This window comes from Macrobrachium rosenbergii, chromosome 31, assembly GCF_040412425.1.
Source record: "Macrobrachium rosenbergii isolate ZJJX-2024 chromosome 31, ASM4041242v1, whole genome shotgun sequence".
Classification (NCBI taxonomy): domain Eukaryota; kingdom Metazoa; phylum Arthropoda; class Malacostraca; order Decapoda; family Palaemonidae; genus Macrobrachium; species Macrobrachium rosenbergii.
The window spans coordinates 18,458,192-18,478,658 of NC_089771.1; the positions used below are offsets into that span (position 1 = coordinate 18,458,192).

General features: G+C 37.1%; 1 long non-coding RNA gene across 2 annotated transcripts; it reads right to left on the reverse strand.

Annotated features, from left to right (window-relative positions):
* Nucleotides 1-2,101: 2,101 nt before the first annotated feature.
* LOC136855384 (uncharacterized) lies at nucleotides 2,102-20,146 on the reverse strand. Of its 2 annotated transcripts, none has more exons than XR_010858015.1 (3): nucleotides 19,903-20,146; nucleotides 7,725-7,867; nucleotides 2,102-5,136 (listed from the first exon to the last, which is right to left on the reverse strand). It is a non-coding gene; the product is annotated as an uncharacterized lncRNA (long non-coding RNA). The 2 variants fall into 2 exon arrangements; XR_010858014.1 differs by lacking the exon at nucleotides 19,903-20,146 and adding an exon at nucleotides 15,161-15,234.
* Nucleotides 20,147-20,467: the final 321 nt, after the last annotated feature.

The window sequence follows — 20,467 nt, forward strand, 5'->3', positions numbered from 1 at the left end:
AAAGACTTAATAGTAACTGGATAAACTGAAAAGTAACATTTCTGGAAAAATTTCTTCGCAATTTGTTGTACAATATTGAATTACGTTGACTGAAAGTTAGGCAACCACTAAAGATAAGTTTGACTGTAAGTCTTAACCTGCATTCCCTGTATCCCAGGATTTTGGTTATTAGAGTTACTAAGCAAGCAGCCATGGGTTAGTTGTGCGTGATAAGTCTGAAGAAATTATATTACTGCAATATTGCATTCTCTTCAGAATGAACACCTCAATAGAACAGTTTGCCAGATTCACTCTCGTAGGGCTGGCCCGAGATATCTGCTCTACATAAACTATATTAATCTCATTACTGTAAACTGCAACTCCTTTAAAGACTTAATAGTAACTGGATAAACTGAAAAAGTAACATTTCTGGAAAAATTTCTTACAAATTTGTTGGCAATACTTGAATTACGTTGACTGAAAGTTAGGCAACCACTAAAGATAAGTTTGACTGTAAGTCTTAACCTGCATTCCTGTATCCCAGGATTTTTGGTTAGAGTTACTAAGCAAGCAGCCATGGGTTAGTTGGTGCGTGATAAGTCTGAAGAAATTATATTACTGCAATATTGCATTCTCTTCCCAGAATGAACACCTCAATAGAACAGTTTGCCAGATTCACTCTGTGGCTGGCCCTGAGATATCTGCTCTTCCACATAAACTATATTAATCTCATTACACAAACTGCAACTCCTTTTAAAGACTTAATAGTAACTGGATAAACTGAAAAAGTAACATTTCTGGAAAAATTTCTTACAAATTTGTTGGCAATTTGAATTACGTTGACTGAAAGTTAGGCAACCACTAAAGATAAGTTTGACTGTAAGTCTTAACTGTATTCCTGTATCCCAGGATTTTGTTATTAGAGTTACTACAAGCAGCCATGGGTTAGTTGTGTGCGTGATAAGTCTGAAGAAATTATATTACTGCAAATATTGCATTTCTCTTCAGAATGAACACCTCAATGAACAGTTTGCCAGATTCACTCTCGTGAGGGCTGGCCCGAGATATCTGCTCTACATAAACTATATTAATCATTACTGTAAACTGCAACCCTTTAAAGACTTAATAGTAACTGGATAAACTGAAAAAGTAACATTTCTGGAAAAATTTCTTACAAATTTGTTGGCAATACTTGAATTACGTTGACTGAAAGTTAGGCAACCACTAAAGATAAGTTTGACTGTAAGTCTTAACCTGCATTCCCTGTATCCCAGGATTTTGCTATTAGAGTTTACTAAACAAGCAGCCATGGGTTAGTTAAAGCGTGATAAGTCTGAAGAAATTATATTACTGCAATATTGCATTCTCTTCAGAATGAACACCTCAATAGAACAGTTTGCCAGATTCATTACCCTGTAAGGCCACATGTAATTGACCAAATCATTCTTTGTGTACTGTATAAGCGAATCCAGCTGCATAAGAGCCAAGGGATCATGAAGAGGGCAATTTGGCTACTAGTGGTTTTGTGTATGAAAAAAAAAAAAAAAATGGCCATTGTGATTCACAAACCCATTAATTTAACCCAGGGAGGTCAAAGAGCTGATGCAATGCCATCAGGGTGAAAGAATCCAGAAGAGACCAAGGGAACTCCTGGAATATTAGGTCAAAAGTAATCCAAGACTCCTAGGGCAAAAGGGTTAGAAACCAGCCCAACGACCCTATTAAAACCAGTTGCAAGGGAACTGAAGGTGAAGCATCTCTACAGGTAGTGCAACTCGAGAGAACAGTCAGTGAAAATACTATCAAAACTGAACCATAATGACTGACTTAACTGACCAGGAGCAGCAACTAGAGGTATAACAGCTTGAAATGTAGGACAATTAACCAACTTCAAGAAAACAAGGCCAAACCTGGAAGTGAAATTTGCTGAAAAAAAGTCCATTAGAGAGTCCCGAGGAAAGGAATGAGCCACAGACCAAAGAGAGTAGGCTAGTCATGCATTATTGTTCTTATTAATAAATAGTTTAACCCAACTGTTGAGGAAATGTTCCTTAACTCTAATAATAGTCTGGGCTGAAATTTTTGAGAATTCTTTATAAGGATGTTTTCAATATTTTATATACATTTGGATTATGTTTTATTGTATATGCTGTTCTACATTTTGGTGACTGGGTCTTGCTGGTTATATAACACACACGAGTAATATAAGCATGACCTTTAAAAGACAAGACATGCGTTGCTTCACAGTAGTGTTCATTAGGGGATGAACACCACAAGCAGTTAGTTCAATTAATTTAAAATCAATTACTGTCAGATTTGAAATAATACAAGGCCCAAAACTGCAAGGCAAAAGTTGGCAATGAAAGAAACTTTTGTTAAACAATCTTCAAGACAATGCAATTCACTAAGAATTGGTACTGAACCAATGAAGAGAAGTGGAGCAAACCTGGATCCTGCAGTAGAGATAGACAGCCCCTCTGGGACATATGCCTGAATAAAGAAGGGTCAAGTTCCCTACCAAGGAAAGGCAGAGGGGGCATTGCCAAGCCCAAAGATGATCCAATTTGTCAAGGCAAAAAAGCTAACTCTACTCAGAGATAAAATGCTGGAAGAACTGGAAAAAATAATGTCACTTATTCCAGCTCTCAAAAGGTCATTGAAAATGGCAGGTGCAAAAAATCCTCACAACTAGACCACTTACAGGGAGGTTGATCAGGCAGTTCCATCCTATTAGTCGTGAAAAAGGAACTCCTCGGTTAAAAAATATACCTGTACTTGGTGAACGAGCAATTGCATGTTAGACCTGGCCTAACCAGCTGAAAGAATTGGAATGAGTCAGAATCATCCATTCAATATGAGGGCAATGCCTAGCAGATACAGGCTCTGATATCTCTTCACTTCAATGGTAACCAACCAACCAAACACTGATTCAATTAGTAAAAATGGTGTTAACCATCCAGACTATGCAAAGATCAGATATGAGAACCACCTGGATTTCGGCTTCTGAAAACAGATCACAATGATGGGGCCCAGAAAGTATTGACACTCACCAACTCTTAGAGCATAGCCACAATGACTGCTGTGAGCAAATAATCTTGGTAAAGTACAAGGTCAGAGACAAAGCACATCATGTCAGAAAGGACTAGTAAGGGGAGAAAAAGCATAGAATTTTCCCCTGTGGGGTATACCTGGGTACATGAAAACAAAAAGGCTATTCCATGAACATGTTAGTTGGAAGGAGGTTAGACCTACTACAGTTGATGGGACAAGAAAAACTTGAAATGATTCAGGTGGTGGTGAAATCAGAAGTTAGCCATAAAGGAACTTGGTAACCTTGAGAGCCCTTGCACACATGAGCCAGCTACTGGAGCGTGGTGTTTTTAATTTTCCTTCTACACTGGATTGCAGTGTATGAAAGTCACACAACCCACATTAAGGACAAGTTCAAGTACGGGTATTGTGAAGTTCCTAAACAACAAAGAAAATATTTTGATGGAGAGAAGTTGATACAATTTGCTTGTACTCAAGGAAATAATCTTATAATCTCACACAGATTAACTGCATATACACTGACAAGTCTTCTAAATCCATCACCACTGACAGTAACATTCATGGTTCTAAATGTTGTACACACAAGTGGAAGAAGTAAGTAAGTATACCTTAGTTTTACCAGACCACTGAGCTGATTAACAGCTCTCCTAGGGCTGGCCCGAAGGATTAGACTTATTTTACGTGGCTAAGAACCATTTGGTTACTTAGCAACGGGACCTACATCTTATTGTGGAATCCGAACCACATTATAGCGAGAAATTAATTTCTTTCACCAGAAATAAATTCCTCTAACTCTTCATCAGCCGGCCGTGGGAATTGAACTCCGGCCCATCGAATGACAGTCTGAATCTCTACCGAGTCGGCCAACAAAGGGCTTACAAGTGGAAGAAATGACCCATCAAATTATAAAGGTATGGTAGACTAACATATGAGAAAAACAGAGCAAAAATTACATTACTCATACAGTAATTGAAGAATTGACCACCAATGTGTTTAACGACGTTCCTAAAATGTACTCGAGAGCCTAACAAAGTAAAAAAAAAAATTAACTATACTGAAATACTGGTGTGAAAATTGCTCCTTTAAACAAATATAGAGTTAGAAGTACTGTAAAGAATAAAATAAATATTCAATCACAAAAGAATTACGATACACCTTTACAATTATACTGCTCAGTATTTTAAAAGGCCCACAAAAGTCACATTGTTAGGCCTGACATGACTTGCCTGAAGATATGTTCTTAAATTATCATTATTATGTATCTGTATAACTATGAGGTACATAAACAAATCACTGATCCACAACACTTGATTCTCATAAGCTTACCCAACGACTGTTTTCATTAGAAAAATCTAAATTTTATTTAATAACTTCATTTTCTAAATTCATAGTTGTGTAATCGGATGATAAAAATTCCAGGAAAATTCGTTTCCAAAGCTTGACACTTACAGTACTGTTGGTTGAAGTTTGGAAATGTACAGCTATTTACTGGCTATTTGTGGGTAAAATGAGTATGACTAATCCAAAGAAATCGTATAATTACTTCAACATGGCACCCTTTTTTTTCATGCCCACATGGGCAGGAATCCAACCTATTCCAACATTTACATTAGGTTCAAAATAACCATGTACCCAGTGAAGGAGTAAATCCAGGCTGGAGGTAAAAGCTGAACCCCAGTACAACACAGATGTTATTAAAGATTCTACAGTACTGTATTTGGATTTTCCTTCAACCCCAGATGCATTACCTTCTGCCTTGTGACCTTCATCTGTTCCCTGCAGTTTCTTCTTAATTAAGCTGTAAAACCTTGTTAACTTTACTTTGTTCCATTCACAATGCTTATTCACGAACAAATCGCTGAGGGAAGACCAATGAGTCTAGCAGCGTGATGCAATGGTCTCGATGTCTCGTTCAAGTATTTTATCACAATAATGACACTGATTTAATGAACACTGAATCCAGTCTTTTCAAGAGAATGGTGTGTGTGTGTGTATGGAAAGTCATTTCAATCATAGTTTTTGTTCTATCCATTCATCAGCCACATAAGAGAACTTGAAGGTTGCATATGACGAGGATGAACAGGTCAGTATATATCTTCACATAACCTGTAATGAAAAAAATGACAGCTATAAATTCAATGTTGCAATTTGGACAATTCATTCAACAAAATGTCTGTACCAAAATCAGTAATTCATAAAGAACTAATATTCTGGTCACAACTAGTGTTTTCTGTTGATACCTACTTGAACATGAATCATCTAAGCCAGAACTCTTCATGCTAACAAAATTGCATAAATACATCTTTAACACCAAAGAACAGGTTTAAAATATTTTCATTCACAAAGTAAACTAACATCTTATTATACTTCCCCCTTATTCTCAAAGAGGAGCAATTAGCAATTTGCTTCAATGAAAGAGAACGTAGTACCATTTTTTTTAAATGCATGAGTATTTTGTGCCCAATGTGAGGGAGACCCTTGATCTGTATTCCGATTCTCAGTTTGGTTTAAACTACATGATTAACATGGCAGAGACACCAACTGAATTTAGGAAAATTTATGAAACGTACATGAATGGCAATGCTTAACACCAATTCTCAAAAATGTTAAGAGGATAATTTATACTTTTTAAACTTAATTGAGGTCTAGGCAACAGTAATGCTTGTATGGTACAATTGTTATCCTGCAGCATATAATTTCTAGTACAGTATGCAGCAGTTAGCTGTATACAATACTTAGTAGTTGTATACTGCTCATCATCATGAGATGTGCTCTGGTTCAGGGATTTAGAACCACGTTTCTATATTGAGCCTCTGTGTTGTATGGGTATTCTGCAAATATAAGTAAATAAGTGCATCACAGTGTGTGCACGATCAGCGATCACTCTGTATCTAACTAGGTATTTTTTATGCAGTGTTACACAATTCTAAGCTTCATGAATTTATTCAGATTCTCTTCCGCTCAATGAAAAGTGTATCACTCAATTCTATCCACAGAAGTTACTTTACAGCAACACGACTTAATAAAAGGAAATGAGACCAAATTCCCATTTTTCAATTAATTAAAACACAGTAATTAGTATTAGTACAGTATTAAGTAGTTTAACGAGACCACTATGCTAACTGATTTACCTCTTCCAGGGCTGGCCAGAAAGATCTGTCTTTAAATTTTACTAATTTCATTAACTAAATTACAGTTTTTAAAGAAGAATTTATAACTTAGGTAACTGAAAATGATGGAATACATGTGCTGAAGTACAACCCTTGCATTTTAATTGCAACTTTTTTTAAACTAGAAATAATTAAAAGAAAACATTCAGTTCCATTCATTAAACACCATCATACTCCTTGTATGCTAGTGCCAGTTAAGAGGTGACACACCAAAAGCCTAAAAGACCACTTAAATTGGCTATGCAAGAGTTAGTAATGGGCAAAACCTCTGACTGCTTCAAGGGGTCACATGTCTAGCATTAACTCCCAAACTTAAGTCTGCACACCAAACATGTATCAATCAAAAATGATAAGAGTGCACTTTCTTGATATATTAGTAATTTTTGCATTCAAACCAGCCCCTTTAACATACCTAACAACAGTAGTGCCTGAGCATGCCCTGATGGGAACTTGTGTTCAAGGTTGAATACCACAGTGCACAGGTTATAGCAGAGTCCAAGGTTTCAGGTCATGGCTGCACGGTGACCAACCGGCATAGGACACTAAACACAACAACAAAACTAGCGTGACCATCACAATCATCAGTACTGTATAGTCTTACAAACACAATGCACCAAATAAATCAGTGTGGTCACCACATCCCTATGCAATGAACACTCAGGACATGAAATTTATCCTTAGGCAACGTCAGCCATTAAAACCCTGTTGGTCACAATTAAAAAAAAAAAGCAACCTACCCAATTCCTTTTACTTTTGATTCTGACAACTTACCATCATGATCTCAGTTTAATCCCTATTTGGGGTTGCTGTTTTTAATGAACCTTTACTACACTAATTATACAGCTCATTTCAAAATTTGCTTTGGTAGTTGTTTTACCGACAGATGCCCTTCCTTACTCAAACCCTCCCAATTTCTCCAGGGTTTCTTCTGAAAAATCTAGGATTTTCAGCGACTTCAAACGTACGTGAACTTCAGGGACATTGGATTACATTACTGTGGATTACATTACTGTTTCATTATTCTTCCAACCTTGCCACTCTGGGTAACTTTTCTTCTGTAAAAATTAACAGATCCTTCAAATATAGTAAGTAAAACTACATGCCATTAATACTTAACTTGATGCATTTTGTCTTTCCTTCCCTTCCCAGTTCTCAAAATTTCATTGCACTAAAGACCTTCCCTATATTTGACAAAAATAATTCCAAGAAAACAAACATTACCAACTGGGTTTGGTGAATACAGTTGAAATCAATCCAAAGGTGAATGATAAGACCTTGAATTCCCTGGAACAGTATCCTATTAGAAACTTCAGGGAATGTCTTCAGCTAACATCTATACTATACTTAACTCACTTTTTATACTTCTCTACTTGCATACAACATACACAAGATCCAAATTCAGAAGGAAAATGGTCGGTTCTGATTCTAGTAGCCCACAAGGCCTTTAAAATCTCCGATTTTTGGGAAGCCACAAGTGCAATTGAAAACAAAATATCGCTAAGACCACAATCCACCTGCACTCACTCTATAAGAGCTGTAAATTCTGTCAAGAATTATATTCATGGGTTTATCTCCTCACCCTCTAGAATGGGACACATCAACGAACAAATATGTAGTAGGATTCCATACTCAATCATTAACAGTTAATGTGCTGCAGAAGGATATACCTGAAATGGAAAAGTAGAAACTTCAATCATCTTCAAATGAAATGCAAACTAAGATAACCTTCAAAACAGACTGCAGATATAATTTTTTTTTCAGTTCGCAATCTAAAACTAAATCCTAAGAAAGCATCTATGTATGAATCATCAAAATAGTTTACAGATAAAACAGCCATATTTTGAGACATTGCTTGCGCAAAGAATTTGTCCTGGAATGAGAACGGGAAACAGGAGCAAGGTAAAGCTTAAGAAGTTGAACAGATCATAAGTAGGAGATGACTAAAGGGAATGAATGACGAGTAAAAGGAAGAAAGCAACACTGCAGCCTAAAAAGGGATTGTGCAAAGAACCTCCAGTATAATTTATACTGTGCCTAGTAAAGCACAAAGTAAGGGATAACCCCCTACCGCCATAAGAGTGAAATGGAATAAAATCTGACTGATGACACTGGGGACATCTGTTAATCATGAACACTGCTCCCTAACACTACAAATAAAAACAATACTAGATCTAATAAACAACTACCTACCAGATTCCAAACCCCCTAAACCCATGCTTCAAAAAGACAAAACAGTCATAATGCTTAGCACTTTCATATAGCTTACAAGTTGCATACTAAAAATTCTACACCATACAATGCATCCTATGTCTTTTCCTACAAAAGCCAATAACACTATCAAAAAGTTTGGGATGAATTTACTATATCAATTCATACTACGACAACCCTGGAGCATATGTACATCTTATGCAGGGTATATTTCTAAGCTTTCTTAGACCTTGCCTGTTATTACTCTGAATTGCTGTAATAACTCAAAACATTTTATTTTTAAACTTCATCTAAAATACAATACAGTACTGTACTGTATAAAATTTGTGATTTATCATTAAACATTGCTTTTCCAAACAAAACTTACAGCACAACAGACATTACCTCAGTTGGCAACGGTAATTATGTACACCTGTTTCATCAAATCTACTGTTTTAGAGATGGACAAACAGACTTGTTTCAACTTAAAGTACAGAGGCCTGTTCAACAAGTAACCATGTTCTTTTGCATCGTAAACCTGAGCAAATGATATACACTGGCCACGAATGAAGTGACAAAGAATTTATAAGTCAAGAAGAACAGAAGCAAGAACACAGCTTCAATCACTGGCCATAAAAGAACAAATTGTTGCTGAAAAGTGCAGTCACAGGATTATCAATTTCTGTACAGTGATTTGGGGAAAGAGCAGTCCTGATGGTTCGAGTTTTGAAAATTTTGGTGTCAAGCCAAGCACTGGGACACTTTCAACCTTTTAGCACTTAACAGTGATAAGATAGAGTTAGGATGGTTGGGCAGCAAGATAGAGAGATCCAGAAAATAAAGATCATGACACACAGGAAACTAATGATTGAATTACAAGAAAATCCCACGGTTGCACTAAGAAGAAGCAGTTACAGAGGTTGGACAGCAAGACAGCAGAAAGGAAGCAGGAATGGAGGTAAAGTCAAAGGCTAAAAAGTGGATGCAGCTAGAGGCCCAAAGGACATTGCAAACACCATATAATGATGCCTACAGTCCACTACATGAGATGAACTAAAAGCATTACCCCCTACACTGGAAGCAGTCTTCGTGAGCATTGACAAAAAGAATGTTTAAGTTTCTATAATCAGTCTCACTTCACTAAGAGAAGTTCTAAGATGTACTTCGTGAGTGAGCAACTGTGACTTGAATACACAAGATTTATAAACGAGGAAAAAAAAAACCGGCAGTAGATATGCGTACATATAAAAGTGTCATCAATTCACCTTCAGTTTTTATCTTACCAAACTGTACACACGGCAGCCATGATCCTCATGTGGAAATATGTTACTGGAATCTGAACACTGGAAAAGTACCTACAATAATTTTTAATTAACCACTTTTTGATGTAACAAAACTGAGGGAGTGGTATATGTATTATGGAGATCACAATGCAGTAATGACTTTATTTACACCGCGAAAAGCAGTTCCAACTAATCATAAGAAATGGCTAGATGCAGCCCATGGTTGAGGCTAACAATACACTGCAAGGAAGAGCAAAATCAAAATTCCCAGCTTCATTCAAGTCCAGAACTGGAAAACATCACCAGACCACTGAAATTACCTTGCACCGAATTGTATAATTATACCTAAAGAATAATAAGCTTCATTGCTTGGAACGAGGCTCAAAAGTTAGAACAACAACTATGCATGGAGTATTATCCTTTGTGAATTCACGCTGCAAGGTCAATTTGTCAATGCATTTATCTTTTATACATTTCACTCCTAATTGTTTAAAAAATTACCGACACTGGGCACAAGGAATATGTGTACATCTTAGAAATGAGGTTAAATCGCAAAGCAATTGTGAGAGAGGTGCGAAATAATGAGCAGGGAGACAAGTACTGCTGATTTACTGATGAAAGTTAGCTGCTTATTAAAGCAGGATGCGGACATCTGCATAGTTCGCAAAGACCGCTGGTACAAAGATTAACAGGTGACCCGAGGTCAAAATAGTTCCTTAAAAACAGGACAGGTTCATACAGATACCAAAGTGATAAACAATGTTTGACATATGAAATAAATAACTGGTTATTTGTACATAATACATGATTGCTTGGAAAGACAACATATACACAGTTTACAATTGTGATGATATATATACTGTATATATATTCCGCTCGGCCTTAGGTCGGGAAAGGAACCGCAGAAAACGGGATGTTCTCCACAGAGAACGCGTTAAGCAGGGACTTTACACAATCGTAGCATCCTTAAGTTCGGATGTTGTTCAACTGTTTAAGAATAATTATTTGATTAAAAAAAAAACACTGGAGTTTTTCACTGAAATGCCAACTGATCAGGTTCTGTTAACATGTATCCCCTCTAGCATTAGTTATCAGTGCTTGGCCTCAAAGTCTTTCCCATTTCCATCACCCTCCATAGCTCTGTCAACCTATCAAATCCTACCTGTACCACATTACAAGTACAGTTCACGTTATGAGATATTTAGGCACAAAAATGTCTCAGTCAGGGGGACAATGGCTCCACAGGACTAACAAATAACTGTACAATGTGCTATTCTGAGATGGAGGATAACTGGATCTCTACTTGCTAAAGTACCGGTACTGGTGAGTCCGATAATCAAAGTGTACCAGTTATCAGAAGTAGAACTTGAAACTCAACACCATGACCATAGAGCAAGATGCACAGGTACAGTTAGTGTTACTACCACCTCTTTTTTTTTCACGAGTCCCACTCCACCAAGGGCACTCTGCAAGACCTGCATACTTTTCGTAGAAATAACAATGCAGACATCCTGATATTTTTTCTTTTATTACAGTATATGGAATACTCCATATTAAGAACCAAGTCTACACTGTCATAACACTGAGAAAAATATATTTTTTTAACAAGGTGATTTTTAAGTCTTCCTGATATTGAGTGAAGGCTTGTTGGATAATCTTGGAGTGGCAAATTTAAAGGCTCTTAAGGCTACACTCAAATTACAAATTCGAATGCTTATAATGATTTGGGTTTCTTCATTAGATGATATAAGACTCAATTACCCTTTTACACCAAGGATGAAGCCAGTTCTTCTGCTGATAACCCAGTCGCCTTTGAAAAAGAAAGGTAGCAAGTGTACGCAAGGACTGTGAAGACTTGGATTGTTTATGGATTGAGATTTGGAGGTTTAGGGCCTAGGCCTTACGGACGCGTGCTGGGAATTGTCTATCAATGCTTAGGTGAGAGCACATGAGAGGATTCTTGAGCCAACTTTCCTTTACAGAGATGAAATGCAAAGTCAAATGTAATGAACAAATGGTTAAAGCTCTTTATCAAATCTATTTTAGTAGTGTATATGGCTAGGAAAGAACTGAAGAGGTCAGAAACATGGAAAAATGTAAAAGTGGATAAATGTTAGTGTACGTGAAAACTGCTGGGGTTCATCCATTCTTCAGCAATTATAAGCATGAATATAGCACTGACTCTTGTGTTAGTCTTTTTCTAGTGCTAGCCCTATTAGAGGAAACTGTACAATGCTTTGAATGAATGAATAAATAAGTGGTATTTCTAAGGAAGAGCTATGCACGATATTGTTTATTAACGAAATTTGTTTACTGAATACAGAAAATGCCAATTCAGTAAAATGAAATAAATAAACACATACATACAAACACACATATACATACATACAAACATATATGTAGATATACATAATTATATTATATATATATACATACATAGACATATATAATATATATACTGTACATATATATATATACATACATAGACATATATATATATATAATATATATACTCTACACATACATATACATAATTTATATAAATATATATATATATATATATATATATATATATACTCTCTATATATATACATACATATATTATGAGACAAGTTCCAGGTGACCTACAGTGGGTGTTGACCGGTTTCAGATTGTGGTCTTGTGCCAGCACGGGCTCTGTCATAGGAGCAGCCGTAAATGAATATACAGAATCTTCAAAGTTATTTAGTGGCTGAATGCGGCGCCACAAGTAACATCTACACATACAGGGCAAAACAGAGGCAATGTTTCGGACATCTGTGTTTGTCGGCAGACAAAAAGATGGCAATTGTGAGAGACATAATAAACGTACTGTGATAAAACATATATCAATGGAAAGGCCAGGAAATTCCACATATGGCCAATTGCATGAGACTCGAAACATTAATAAATACAATGCAGTGGCATAATATATGTGAAATGGCAAAACGTTTGGCGTCTTCACAAACAGAAACATACATACAGTTTGATACAGAGTGGTGATTGTACATAAATCGAAACAACAATGGTTAGGGAGGAACAGACGGAAATATTGTATGGTAGAAGTTGCATAAAAGTGGATAAATTCGGGTACTTTGGCGAAACTGGCAAATCATGTAAAGAGCGAAGCAAACAACATCTGCAGAACATAAGGCATTACAATCAGACGTCAGCAGTTGCCAAACACTGTTGGGAAAATGATCATAAAATAGACTGGGAAAATATGAGTTTTCTGTACAGGAACACCAACAAATCGTCCAGACTGGTTGTATAGAACGCTTTCATAACTTGCGCCCACAACACAATGGCAGGGAACACCGGAAACGGCTTTGAAGACAACATATCTAGAAAAATCGTAAACTCCACAGTAGCAAGGGAAACTAAGGAAAAACGCAAGAGAACGCACGGAAAACGGACACCTGGAAGCAGGAAGCAGAAAAACATCAAGATCACGAGTGGGTGGGGGTCACACAGGAGGAGCTAGGCGATTATAGGATTAAAAGTACCCAGCACACAGATATAAATACAGCTGGACTACGTGTCTCCTCATTGTACGGATACTTGATAATGTGGACTGTTTGTCCAAGAAAGCTTGTAACTTTTTCGGAATAAATACTCCATTAGATACCATCCAGTTTGAATGAGGCCAATGAAGAATTAGAGGAATTTATTTCTGGTGAGAGAAATTCATTTCTCCCTATAATGTGGTTCGGATTCCACAATAAGCTGTAGTCCCGTTGCTAGGTAACCTATGTGTTCTTAGCCACGTAAAATAAATCTAATCCTTCAGGCCAGCCCTAGGAGAGCTGTTAATCAGCTCAGTGGTCTGGGTAAACTAAAGTATACTTTGTCCTGCCGCTAGTCACAGAATTGTTGAATCAGGAGTCATGACTGGGCCAACGCTTATGACTTGTGTCTGATGAATACTTATGATGGAGAAGGCAAGTTTTAAAAATACATTTTAAATCTTGGATAGGGGTTCAATGAATAACCTACCTTTGATGGAGGGGTGATTCAATCAGGCTTACTTTTTTATCGGTGTCCAATGAATACCATTGATAGAAAGGGAGGTGGTTTCAATGATACATACATCTTTTTTGTTCAAAATCTAAAAAATACATTTGAGTGGGAGGTATTTAAGTCACATCGGCCTAATCGCTCCATCCTCCTTTTCTACCTTCCCCCCTCCCCCAAACCAACCCTGGCTACTCCGACCTACCGTTATCAACCTCCGTCGCATGAAAGCAGCGCTGACGATAACGGTTTTTTTTAAATTCCCCTCACCGTTAAACGAAGCCTTAAAATGCATGTTTATAGAACATTTTCTGCTCATAATAACTTTTTCTTTCATTTCCCAAAATATTTGCATAAACTCGTGTTACGCACTGCATATGCATATATACACAACACACGTATATAAAAATATGTACTGTATATACTGTACAGTGTCTCTCTCTCTGTAAGCGCTTGCGCGCGCGTAAATTATTGTGACAACCACCTCACTTGTTCTCGGTGAAACCTTCAAGTATTATCTACATTCGTTGGCGTCTTTTTTTAAAATTCTAAGTGTCACAGCTTTACTAAATCTTTTAAAAACTGCCATAAATGTAGACCCAAACTACATAAAAGTTCTACGCGACCAACCACATTGGCCTAGCCTGTGTCTGGTTTATTATATTACTCCATGTAATGAGCATCACCAACATTTTTGGGGACTGATAAGTTTTGAAAAGGAAAACTGAATTCCTCCTTTGAAACAGACATATCTCAAACGTAATAGCGATTTCTGGAGACGGCAGTGAAAACGAAGGGGAAAACGCTCACGTCTTTCCGGGGATTGCTATATATATTTATTCATATGCACGCTTCTATATACCGGGCTGTCAATACACTCAACTATTTCAATATTTTTAAGTAAACTATTTCTTATAAATGACTTACTGGTCCGCTGGTATAGTGGTTAGTGTCGTGGAATGCCCCACAGATGTCGCGGGTTCGCGTCCCCAAGGCCGATGAAAAATATTAATTCGATTCGTAAGACTATCCAATACGACTACTACTATGGCTATTTGATTTTGTATATATAACATGAAGCCATTTCTCCGTTAAGTATTAAAGTTTAACTTCATAGAATTGGTTCCTAATATCTCTAATGCATGGTACCTCTGTGTACATGCACACGCTATATACGTTTGTTGGATTCCAACTCGCCCTTGTCTCAAAGTTCCGTGATGCCAAGAATTGGCCTGGCAAATCGCAGCTGATCTGCAGCGATGAAACAGTATTAGGCTAACTCTTCTGACCTACCTACTCAGCCTTCACCAACCAACGACAAGTGTACCCTTACAACAAAGCAGCTTCTGAACGTATTCCATGAAGGTTCACTACTCTCGCTGACACCTTTCAGACCTCTGAATGAGGCCATTACCCAAGCAAACACAAAAGTCGAACAACAAAATCACAAGTTCAAACCTTCCAGTCAACAGCAGAGCAATAATCACCTTCACCTTACGGGAGTCAAAGAATCACTACTTGGCGTACCTTGGCCGGGCCAGGCCGGCGACAGCAGCTGAGTGAGGGGTATTCTCCAGCTCACCCCCCTAAACCCCTTTAACTCGCCCCTTTAACTTTATACCAACTATAACTACCTCGTTACCCCGGTTCAATGTTCTTCCGTAGGAAAATAAACTTTCCTCTTGCCGCTTTCTCAAAATTTATATTAGCTGATAAGAATTAAAATCTGTATCTGAATTTACCACACAAATTGCAATGAGGTTTTATATAACTTTATAACGTTAAATTTGTCGAATCGAAAAATATTTTGGGCTGCAACTTTCTTTTACATAAATTATGAAAATTTACGTTTTTTTTACGTAAACTGTGTAAGCTTAGATGCTGAATTTTCTGGTTCACAAAATTTTGTGTTGTTGGACAATGACACGAATTTTAAACAAATCCGAGAACCAACATATATTATAACGGGGGTCTATGGTGTCGGTTTGTCCTTTAAACTACGGGGCCTTGTCTTAAACAACATGCATCCTGTTTTTCCCTCAACTTCTTTTTCCCTTAACTCTAGGACTTCTCATATAGCTGTCTGATAACAAACCTGTGATCCAAACACCCTTTCCGTTTTATAAACAAGCACCATTCTCAATCCTTCTTCATCAGACTACCTTTAACTCAAAATCTCCGCTTATCTGCTGAGTAAGTTTACGCCCCTATAATTCTTATAGTCTCCTTTTTCACATTCATATTCTTACAAATGAACGTTTATTCCACAAACCAATTTTCTTCGAACATTTCCCTTATTCAGATATCTCACACACAAAGGCAGCCGGCCAATCGGATAACACTAACGTCCTGACGAAATTTAAAATGACAAAAATGCCTTTATTGTTTATTATTCGGTAAATAGATTTCAAACTGACATTTTAAATTTTATATCAAAATAAACGGGGCAGAAATACTGGTTACACTATTCTGAAGTCTAATTAGATTGATTTTTAAAAAAATTCCAAAATTCAAATGAGAATTTTTTCAAAACAAATTAAACATTAACATTAATAACTGTCAGTACAGAAGACTTTGTCTAATCATTTCGCATACATAGGCGTTAAAATCAGTTTTGTTTAATGTTTCATATTATAAATGCTCAAAATTTAACAATTTTAAGCGTATAAATTTGACAAAGGAGCGTATTTAGGACACTCCATGTCCATAGATCTGTAAAAATTTATTTATAATTTTTTTCTCTACCTTCCTGTGGTTGTCATCTGAAATCAACTGGAAAAATATTTCAGACTGAGAATCAGGACATTTCATTTCATTTCGGTATTCTTATCAATTTGAAAATTTTTTTTAAAAATATATAACGAACTTTTTCCTTACTAGTTTCCCAGGCATACTTTAAAATATGCTTTGCAATTCCATGGCTTTCCAATAATCCAGCTCCCTTCCAAACACATCTGCACAAGGTGCTCCAATCTCACTTACTCAATTAGCTCGGTAACTTACCTTCCAAACTATCGCTCTGTCTGTCAAGTACCTTCGTACTTTTATCACTTGGCACAACCGCCCTTTCATACTTGCACTCCCATTCCTTTCCATTCCTGGATCCCATTCCTTGACAGCAAGACCTTTCGTTGGTGAGGGTGAACATCCTGACCAATGATCACAAGCAATGCTGCTTCTGAACAGGGAGAAAACATCACAGCTGCACTAAGAAGTAACAGTTAGAAAGGTTGGGCAGCAAATGGAAGAAAGTTAGTGGGGTGGATGTAAAGTAAAAGGCTAAAAGGTGGTTGCAGCCAGAGGTCAATGAGAGGTGCACTAATGGCACTACCCTACTACAAGGCCTATCACCTTCAAAGTTTGGTTACTTTATTTGTGAAACCAGTCAATATGGAAAGAATTAATGGTTGAGACATTGTTTGCCTTCTAAGTAATCATAACAGGTGGGTCAAACAAAAGAGGAGAGCTGATAATTGTTAACTTTTGCCATAATTCCATCTTTAGTGATGATCCCATCCTCCTCAAACACGACCTCCAACCATCCCCAACCAAATAGTGACTTGACAATAAGGGACGAGAGAAAGGGGAGGAGTCCAGCAATAAGGAGAACTGACTTAGGATTTTACCTAAAACTGATAAATTCTTTTTGATGTTGGGTGTAAGAGGGCCAACACCCTAGCACTGACCCTCTGCCACGACAACAGTGACCATTACAGTGAGACCTGAAAAGTGTAAGTGGGTAGCTTGTTAACCCCCTCCTGCTGCATCAAGATAATTAAAAGGAGCTGATAGAAGCTTTACATTTGAGCCAAGAGTCTGGCTCCTACAGTAATAGCAGTGAGTGAGGAGATTTTATCTCACTGTTAGGTCATCATCCCATACCTGGGAATAACAAAATAAGAGGGGGTGGTGGTAAGAAGAAAGGGCACGATAAGATGTGACAACTGATTAGAGGAGGTGGTGTCAAGAAGAAAGTGCACGAGAAGATACCTTGAGTTAAGAAGCCAGAGGAAATAATACTTTCTCTTCCCCTTCCAATTTCCTGCTATCCACTGAGCACTGAACATACCTTATTCATTGGAGGAAGAATAAGTATATATGACTAAAAGGAAAACAAATGGATCAGAATCAAAGGAAGACATGAACATGCTATATCTTCCACTGATAACTGAAAACATGAACTGCACCAGTGCGTGAGACAAGCAAAAAATAACTAAAGAGCTGCATCTCTACTAGTATGTGATAGGAATTGGCAAGCACACAGCGAAAAGCAGTGCAAAACTTGACACTGGTTAACATGCAATTCCTATTATAAAATGACCGCAATGCACACAGAGAATCATAAACTGAAAATGCTTGGTAATGCAATATTGGACCATTAAATTTCACAAAACAATATGCCGTGTCTGCAAAGTTGTGTAAATGGCAAACTACAAAAGCAAAAATAACAAGATGTACCCTGGGCCCGCTGTTACACTGTCAGCAAAAAACTTGTGAAGAATAACTGTATAATGATCATGGGTTGCCTGCTATCACTACCTTTAAACTTTTTATGACTAACTAGAGTAGAACGTATGTGATCTGCAGTTGGGGACTGTGATTTCTTCGTAAAACAATAGATATTTTCCTAGTCAGGGTCAATCAATATGGTTTTTTGCTACTATTTAAATATACTGTAAAGACAAAAACTTACCTACCTTCCGTTTTCATTGTTAACTACATTGCATTACATCCACATGAATAATTTTATCTGTAGTTTACACTAAGCTCATGAGTAGCTCTCACCAATTTTTTAAAATTATGGAATGGTGAGCGGCTTCAGTTTGATCATTTGCATTCCAGAACATCTGTATTATTCCAAGAGCATTACATTTACCAGGTTAAATTTTCCGAATGATATACCAAAATTAAGTACAGCATGTACCCTGGTAGGTAAGGTCTAAATTCAGGATACACAGAAAATCTTTGAAGAATGAAAATTATCTTTAAATTCAAGGCTATGACCTGTACCAACAAACTTCGACAGTCAATGTACATACAGGTAGGACCAGAAGCAGATGACAAATTTTAGACCCAAACTTGAATAATAAAATTGAGAAAACATGGTCCACAGTTCTACAAGAAATACCAGTTTAACCCTGTAATACTGAGACATTTACACTTGTCAGGAAACATAGGTAGAATTCTCCAACATTGTGCAAAAAATTAAATCAGTGAATGACTTACTAAACAGCTACATGGCTGCTGTGTTACAAAACCCAGGCCTCACCTATACTGATCATCCATTGCTAGGCCTGCCCCCAACCCCACCCATGACAGCTAACCCATGCATTAAGAGTTCCAAATGAATATGGATATCTCTACTGGTTAGAACAGCCTCTAACTCACAAGGAGATAATAAACGAGGTCAAAACATACTGATATAATACTACTACTTGTGGATGCAGCAAAGGCATTATTACACAAAGTAATTCTAGTACATCATACTAAAATAATCCCCCATCCTTAAAACACAAAAATGGACATCCTCCGAGGCAGCTGCACATTAAGTTCAACCCCTTATAATCACGGTAGCTCAGTACCCCGCAGGCAAATATTCCTCGGATGACGAAACACATGGCCTCCCATACAAGGCAGTACATAGGCCTACTAGCAAAAATTCAGTGCCTAAACATTTCGGCTATTACCCTTGAACTGATATGTGTCGTAAAGCTAATAAATAGGCTATAAGCTGGCTCTAAGCATTACAGACTTGGTTAGGTTAGGTATTAGTAAACCTCTGGTTTGGTACGTCCAACGTCATTGGCGTACTATTATAGTCACACAGCATACTGATGTAGGCGCCTGCCAATTCAATCCCGAGAGTTTGTGATTTGTTATAAAAGTATCTACATTCCATTAGCCTAGTTATCCATTTGGTTTTAAAGTTTAAGTATAGTTTCAATACTCTTTGGGAATTTATTCACAAACGAGAAAATCCAAGCTCGTTTCAACTAAATAACCCTGTAGCCTAATTGTGGATGGTGTTAGGCCTATGCAAATGGGTTATGTTCCCATCAACACTTTATTTGACGTAAGCCTGCATTTACAACCTATATGTTATTAGATATTGAACAGATGAGTTCAACTCTACAGAAAAACGCACTTAGTTAAGCCTAATGGAGGGAGCATTCCCCTACAAAGGCATGGTAGTTCCTTACCTTGAGATCGAGATTGGATACTTTCAATATTCGTGTAACCGATGAATCTGAGTCCCATTATCGAAGACATGTTCATTTAAATGCCCTTTGCCGGAATTTCAAAAGATTCCATTCTCACTGAGAAAAAAGTAAAAACTAAAGGCTACGAGGCACTTGACAAAAACTTCTAATGGACGAAATTTCCGTGAATGGCGGCCAGGTGACGTCTGACAACTATCGTCTTGCGTCTTACAAAGTTACAATACACTTTGTCAACAACTGAATATGCACAATTAACTATGCAATACACAATAAACTAATAATATATTTAAAGATAACGAAATATAATGTTTTTGAGGTCAGCAATTCAGCTGACAGAGAAGTGTAATATAAATAACGGAACATAATTCTTTACCTTTGAGAGACGCTGTGACTTTTACCATCTTTCTCCCCATATAAAGCTATTAAGGAAACTGTATAACACACACACACACACACACACACACACACACACACATATATATATATATATATATATATATATATATATATATATATATATCCCAAAAAGGGAATTTGGAGAAAA